The 8,058-nt window shown below is 38.4% G+C and overlaps 1 pseudogene across 1 annotated transcript; it reads left to right on the forward strand.

The window, feature by feature from the left end:
- Positions 1 to 5: 5 nt before the first annotated feature.
- Positions 6 to 5,465, forward strand: LOC306862275 (CAAX prenyl protease 2-like; annotated as a pseudogene). The gene is made up of 7 exons: positions 6 to 130; positions 223 to 325; positions 429 to 512; positions 4,283 to 4,361; positions 4,736 to 4,906; positions 5,031 to 5,102; positions 5,172 to 5,465. The product of its transcript is annotated as a CAAX prenyl protease 2-like (transcript).
- The last annotated feature ends 2,593 nt before the right edge of the window (positions 5,466 to 8,058 follow it).

Below are 8,058 nucleotides of genomic sequence, written 5' to 3' on the forward strand. Positions count from 1 at the left end.
GGACGATGTTATCAATTAAAACCCTTTCAGAGACTTTTGAAGAAGAGTGTTGGATATCTGTTGTGTGTTGTTTACTGCTTGCCTGTATGTATGTTGGGAGTTTGTATGTATGGAGGGGAAACCTACCCAGGTAGCGATGAAGCTGTGTCTGCAATCGCTGTGCTATTATTTATCTAGGATTTCAGGTCAGTTGCAGTGTATAATGTTTAAATCGTTCTTTAGAGATCACCCAAACACAATTAAAAGGTGTTTTACCAGTGTTTTGTGCGTGTCAGCTGTTTCACCACTGGTTGTGTTGGCATGGACAAATTCAATGAAAGTCAGGGTGAGTGTGGGCTGCCAGAGTGCCTCATGTATGCGATTGAATACTTTTTAGGTATTCAGGGTTAGTTTTAATTTAATAGGATGTACCTTTGGACTCGTTACAGCCAAGTCCACCATTTTGGGCACTGCTGGGCATTCGTCTAGAGGGTTTTGTGCCTGCTGCTCTGTTGCCGCTGACACTCACTATGGTATGTTATCGCTGATAAACATGTACAATAACTGGTTACAACCCAGGCCTCTAAACCCATATGTATACCGCATAATCTTTTAGTTATACAAATTACAAACAAAAAACAAACAATACCATCTGATAATGATTAAAGGGGTCGTGACATGAGAAATCAAATTTTGGCTTTTTACAGTGGGGAAAGAAAATATTTGATCCCCTGCTGATTTTGTACGTTTTTCCACTGACAAAGAAATTATCAATCTATAATTTTAATGGTAGGTTTATTTGTACAGTGAGAGACAGAATATCAACAAACAAATCCAGAAAAACGCATTTCAAAAAAGTTATAAACTGATTTGTATTTTAATGAGTCAAATAAATATTTGATCCCCTATCAATCAGCAAGCTTTCTGGCTCCAAGGTATCTTTTATACAGTTAACGAGCTGAGATTAGGAGCACTCTCTTAAAGGGAGTGCTCCTAATCTCAGTTTGTTTATCTGTATAAAAGACATCTGTCCACAGAAGCAATCAATCAATCAGATTCCAAACTCTCCACCATGGCCAAGAGCAACGAGCTGTCCAAGGATGTCAGGGACAAGATTGTAGACCTACACAAGGCTGGAATGGGCTACAAGACCATCACCAAGCAGCTTGGTGAGAAGGTGACAACAGTTAGTGCGATTATTTGCAAATAGAAGAAACACAAAATAATTTTCATTCTCCCTCGGTCTGGGGCTCCATGCAAGATCTCACCTCGTGGAGTTTCAATGATCATGAGAACGGTGAGGAATCAGCCCGGAACTACACGGGAGGATCTTGTCAATGATCTCAAGGCAGCTAGGACCATAGTCAGCAAGAAAACAATTGGTAACACACTACGCCGTGAAGGACTGAAAACCTGCAGCGCCCGCAAGGTCCCCCGCTACAGAAAGCACATGTACAGGCCCGTCTGAAGTTTGCTAATGAACATCTGAATGATTCAGAGGAGAACTGGGTGAAAGTGTTGTGGTCAGATGAGACCAAAATCGAGCTCTTTGGCATCAATTCAACTCTCCGTGTCTGCCTATGACCCCAAGAACAGCATCCCCACTGTCAAACATGGACATGGAAACATTATGCTTTGGGGGGTGTTTTTCTGCTAAGGGGACAAGACAACTGCACCGCATCAAAAGGACGATGGACGCGGCCATGTACCGTCAGGACAAGAGCATTGACAATGGGTCGTGGATGGGTCTTCCAGCATGACAATGACCCAAAACACACGGCCAAGGCAACAAAGGAGTGGCTCAAGAAGAAGCACATTAAGGTCCCATAGAAATCTTAATCCCATAGAAAATCTGTGGAGGGAGCTGAAGGTTCGAGTTGCCAAATGTCAGCCTCGAAACCTTAATAACTTGGAGAGGATCTGCAAAGAGGAGTGGGACAAAATCCCTCCTGAGATGTGTGCAAACCTGGTGGCCAACTACAAGAAACGTCTGACCTCTGTGATTGCCAACAAGGGTTTTGCAACAAAGTACTAAGTCATGTTTTGCGAAAGGGTCAAATACTTATTTGACTCATTAAAATGCAAATCAATTTCTAACATTTTTGAAATGCGTTTTTCTGGATTTTTTGTTGTTATTCTGTCTCTCACTGTTCAAATAAACCTACCATTAAAATTATAGACTGATCTTTTTTTTTTTGTCAGGTGGTCAAACGTACGAAATCAATATGGTATCAAATAATTTTTTTCCCACTGTAAGAGGTCTTTGTACCGTTAAAACTTCCTGCAAGTTTCATATCTTAAAACGACCTCCTCATTTTAAACAAAGCATTGATTTAATCAAGCTCCAAAAATGGCTCGTATTGGATATGAGGTGCAAGGTGACGTCATCCGGGCACAAACATTTGCATAAACACCACCTCCAGAACAAGACAGACAAACAGTCATCTTCTCACCATAGGCCCCGCCCACTGGCATTCACTCACTTAAAGGATAAGTCAACTTCCAGAATAAAAATTTCCTGATAATTTACTCTTCCCCATGTTATCCAAGATATTCATGTCTTTCTTTCTTCAGTCACAAAGAAATTAAGTTTTTTGAGGAAAACATTCCGGGATTTTTCTCCATTTAGTGGCCCTCAATGGTGGCCAATGATTTCAAGGTCCAAAAATGCAGTTTCACTGCAGCTTCAAAGGGACATTTTCTGAAAAAAAAAATTATTTTTATACTTTTTAACCACAAATGGGCATTTGACTTTTTCTGCATTTTCGCTTTGTAAACACTGGGTCGGTACTTCCGCCTACGTCACACGTGACCTTTCCAATATCACCTTATAAAGACGCACATCCGGATCGCAGAGCTAATACTAGTCCAGCATTTGTGGTTAAAAAGTGTATAAATATATATATATATTTTTTTTTTTCAGAAAATGACTGATGCTTTCACTGTAGATAAGGCCCTTATTTCTCGGCTGGGATCGTGTAGAGCCCTTTGAAGCTGCATCGAAACTGCATTTATGACCTTGAAATCGTTGGCCACCATTGAAGGCTACTATATGGAGAATAATCCTGGAATGTTTTCCTCAAAAAACTTAAATTCTCTGCGACTGAAGAAAGACATGAACATTTTGGATGACATGGGGTTAAGTAAATTATCAGGAAATTTTTATTATTATTTTTATATCCTTTAATGGCTGACACTTGGGCTGCATTGGAAAACCTAGGCATTTGACTTGCTGCCTCACCTTATCAGGCAATCACTTTGCAGCGTTTTTTTACACAAAGGCACCTCATGAAACTGATTTCTAAAAGGCTTCTGAGGCAGCGGTTCAATGATCTACAACAAAATAGAATGAGTTTTGGTGATAACTAAACAAATATTTAATTACTGTAATACTGATTTCTCACTGGAAATAACATCAAAAAGTGCAAAAAGTTAGGTAGAAATATACATTTTCACACAAACTGACCACCAAATGCAACTTTCAGACACTATTTAAATTTTTTTAGCTCAACCATCACGGAATGGAACGCATAGGATTGTAGGATATCAACTGATCAGATGAAGCTATGAGGCTAACTTTGGATTTGGATGTGCCTTGATGCCTTCCGGAATGTGCCCTCCAAAGGCAGCATTTTTCAGTTTTCGTATGCAGACTTTCAAAAGCGTCATGTCAAAAGCTAATAGAAGTTGTTACAATCACTGCCACTATCTCACTGGATACAGTATACAGATGTGCGTTCACTTTCTGACACAGTCCACATGCTTGTCAATTGGACAAATTAAGAACATTCGTTTTGACGCATTTGGTTTAAACAGCTTGTTTGCGTCTTTGTAGGCTACATGTATCAGAAGGATCCTATTGTAAGGAAAAAGTGGATAGTTTATTTTTATTAGTTTAGTTTATATTTTTAATGGCATCCCGGATCATGTCCGAGGACTGATCGGATCATTTCACAAAGAAACATTTGTTGGAAAGATGGAGCGGTACTATATCCTGGCTGCAGCTGCATCACAAACCGTAAGTAAATATCATAATGCTTTGTCTGGAAATGGAAATTTTTGATCATGTAGTCAAAACACTCACATGCAATAGTGAGGGTCAATACTGTTTCCTATGCAGTGATGTTAGCCAATCATAACATTGGCTGATTCCTGTAAGGCTTTAAAGGATTCGTTCCTTAATCACAGGTCGTTTAAGAAAGCGGATCAGAGGAACATATTCAAATAAAAATAAAAATCCATGTCATGACCCCTTTCAGCAAGCATGAAACCAAAAACTCTCTCTTTTTTTTTTTGAGCACAGGTGCTATTTCTTGGACCTCTGACCCAGCTGTCAATTGAGAGACCAAGAGAACTTTTTCATGATGTCAAAGCAGGCCTGAGTTAGTATGAACAAATAATATGTATTTTTATAATACCAGCATGTTAGAATGATTTCTGAAGGATTCTGTGACACTAAGGACTGGAGTAATGGCTGCTTACAATTCAGCTTTGCATCACAGGAATAAATTACATTTTAAATTATATTCAAATAGAAAGAGTTATTTTAAATTGTAATAATATTTACTGTTTTTACTGTCTTTTTGATCAAATAATTAGTAGACTTTCTAGATTTCTTACTATATATACACATGTATATATGATATTAAATATATGAGTAAACCATTATTGAATATGAAAAAATGATCTCATAAATCTGAATATAATTGTTCATTACCTTTCATCACAATTTAACACTGAGATCTTCATGACTGAGCAGATTCTCGATCTTGGAGTAAGTGTGTGAAAGATTTGCGATGGTTGAAGAACCAGGTGGTGGCTCCATTAACAGAGGAGTTTGTTTTTCGGGCTTGCATGATTCCAATGTTAGTGCCATGCACCAGTCCCACTGCTGCCATCTTCATCAGTCCACTCTTCTTCGGCGTGGGTGTGTTAAAGTAGCAAGATTATAATGTTGTCCTTTCAGCAGATGGCGCTGTCAAGCTCTGATAACGAGTTGTGAATATGCCAGTATTGTGAATGCTTTATTGTGTGCTTTCTGTCCCACACAGCCCATTTCCATCATATCAATGAACAGCTTTGCTTTGGACAAGACACTGTGTTTGAGATCCTAATTTGTGCAGGTAAATGCATTTAAAAGCCATCCATTTGGCATTGTCTCAGCAAAGAATTAATTAAATGTTATCTTTCAGCTTTCCAGTTCACTTATACTTGCAGTTTTGGAGTCTACATGGCATTCATATTCATAAGGCTTGTGCCTCACCTAAGATTTTAATATCTTAATGACCCACTCGTTTTGCAACCAGATGGGTTTTCCTGCCATTGGCTTAGTTTTACAGTACCCGCAGAGGCCTGTGATCCTGCTCTCCTGCCAGCTGGGTGTTCTGCTCTTCCTCATCCTCCTCTTCCCCTTCACAGATCCTGCTTTTTATGGCATGACCTCCATCTGCCGTCTACTACTTACACCTCGCTCTGCCTGTGCATGACACATCTTCACAGTGCCTGGATTGAAATGTACCTCATAGTCTTTAAAAAAATACGACTGGGGAAAGAGCATGAAAGACAGTAAATGAAGCATGTTGCTTTCATGAAAAAGACTTAACATTTCCCACACATTCATCAGCCTAGATGATGAGTAAATGACTGTCATTTTTCATTTCCTTGCCTTTTTGTGGTTCAAACTGGCGTTTGTCTCAGTGGTTCATTCGAATGTTTTATTTTTTCATTATGCCCCATATCAGCTGTCATGTTGTTAAATTAAAACCAGATGCTGATGTGTATAACAGATCTGCTTCAACATTCAATACTAATATCAGATGAGCAGCATTCTCTGCCTTGTATTTTAAAATGAAGGATTTTGGGGTGACATTTAGACTCATATTGAATAGTGTTCACCATGTCCCATGATGCTTTGTGTGAATTAAAGATCTAAAATTAAAAGTCTGAAATTCTAACCACCATCCATGGGTTATATGGTGATACTATATGCATCATTGTGTAAATACAGTTATAATTTTTTATATTTTATTATCATACGTAATGTGTACTGCCAAAAGTTTAGGGTCAGTACAATCTTGTTTTTTAAAGAAATTAATACTTTTATACAGCAATGATGCAATAAATTGATCAAATATTACAATTATAATGTTACAAAATATAATGCTGTTCTTTTACTATTATAGCATATATTAATATTTTGAATTAGATTTTATTTGTACTTTTTTATATTTTATAGCTTTAATTTTGTTTCAGTCCTCTTAAAATCAGTTAGTTACCAAGGCAACGTTTTATTTCAGATTTTTCAATTAGCAAATTAAAATAGAAATGTTATTTTAATTGTAATAATATTTCACAATATTGCTGTTTTTACTGTATTTTTGGACATGTGAATGCAGCCCAATATCAATGTTGTCTTGAGTGCACATTATATGGTTTGCTGTCTCTGTTTCTATTTTCATAGTTCAGTCATGGTGATGAGGACCAGTGTAATGGAGAGCATATCCATAGAGACAGGTAGATAACTAAACAAACAGATACAAAGAGCTGAAAATACCTGGAACTCCTGGTACATTGCTCTCCTGTGAACGCACCTCGTTTATGCACTAGCCTTTCAAAATAACCTTGGAGTTTGTTCCTGTGGGAAGTAATTAACAATCTGCATCTTCCAGCTAACAGGCAGTTTTATTTGGCTCTATCTCCCCTTGTTTGATAGTGATCTCCAATGATAAAGGAATTGTGCAACACATTTCCTGCAACATATTTCCTGTGTTTTTTGCCATACAGCTTCTCAGGTCACGGCGCAAAGAAGTCTTCCACACGGGCGCTCCTGCCAAATACACATTTCTGTGGAATGTTGGACTTTGAGGGTATTTGATTTCAAACCATGTGTTGGGCATCAGCAGCTGTCAGTCTTCCAATAATAATTGCCAATCAACATAACACACTATTCAATGTTCAACAAAAGGATTTCCACAAAAAACAAACACAGATTTTGTGTCTGAAACTTTGAGGACGTGTCAGCAGAGCAATGAAAAACTTTTTTTTCTCCTCGGTGTGTTTGGAGTGTTCCGAATGGTTCTGCTCGGCTGAGGTAGACTGAGGCTCCAGGAAACTTTAATTCCAGGGTCCTCCTGAGGCCTGGTGGAAACCCAAATGCAGAGTATCTGGGAGCCGTAACAAGAGAGGCGCAGTGGGACGCGGCAGAGATGTCTGAGGTTTATTACCGTTCTCCAAAACAGAACGGTTGCCCTTTGCTTCATCTACATTGACCCTCAGGTGTGAAGGACTGAAGGAATTCAGTAGCTAAGAGAGTTTGCTTATGCTTTATATTGTAGCATATATTCATATATTCAAAATAAATGAAATAAGGCTCTAAAGTGATTCACCAGAGAAGCTTCATCAGAAATCCAGATCTTCTCTGATTTTCCACGATGAATTAATTGACACCCTCAGGAGCACCGGCTGACTTTTTGCGGTTGGGGGCCTAATGCAATTCCGAGGGCAGCCATTGTGTTCTGAAACTTTAAAGAATCCCCAGGATATTTTGGCTCCCGGAACCCGTGGCGATTGTTAATGTGTTCACCATTCTCCCGTTATATATTCACATATGTGTTTCATTGGCCTCATGCGAATATATGGGTTTCCACTGGTAGTGTCAATAACAAAACCATCAATGCTAGTGAAATATGGTGTAAGTTGGTGTATTCTGAAACCAAATATTGTTTTATTTTGTGCAAGGGTGATTTATTTGCCATTTTTCTATTTTTTGTTTTTCTAATAACCACAAGCAGCTATCAGTATCCACCAACACAGAGGAAGAAAAACGACGGACTGTTCTGAACTGAAGCTCATGGTGCAATTGCTTGCATTATAAAACAGCAGACGTGTTAAGCATATTAAGAACTTTGCATTGGAAAACATATTGTTTTAATAATTAGATTGTAAGAATATTGGAGTCTGGTTGAGGTCAGTGGGTTGCCTGAAGCTAGCCAACCAGAGATCATGGAAATAATGAGAGTTTTAACATCATGACTCTTTCTCCCATTCCAGACTGTTTTTCTCTTTATTGGTCTCTTTTGT

This window comes from Barbus barbus (genome assembly GCF_936440315.1).
Source record: "Barbus barbus genome assembly, chromosome: 43".
In the NCBI taxonomy this organism is placed as follows: Eukaryota; Metazoa; Chordata; class Actinopteri; order Cypriniformes; family Cyprinidae; genus Barbus; species Barbus barbus.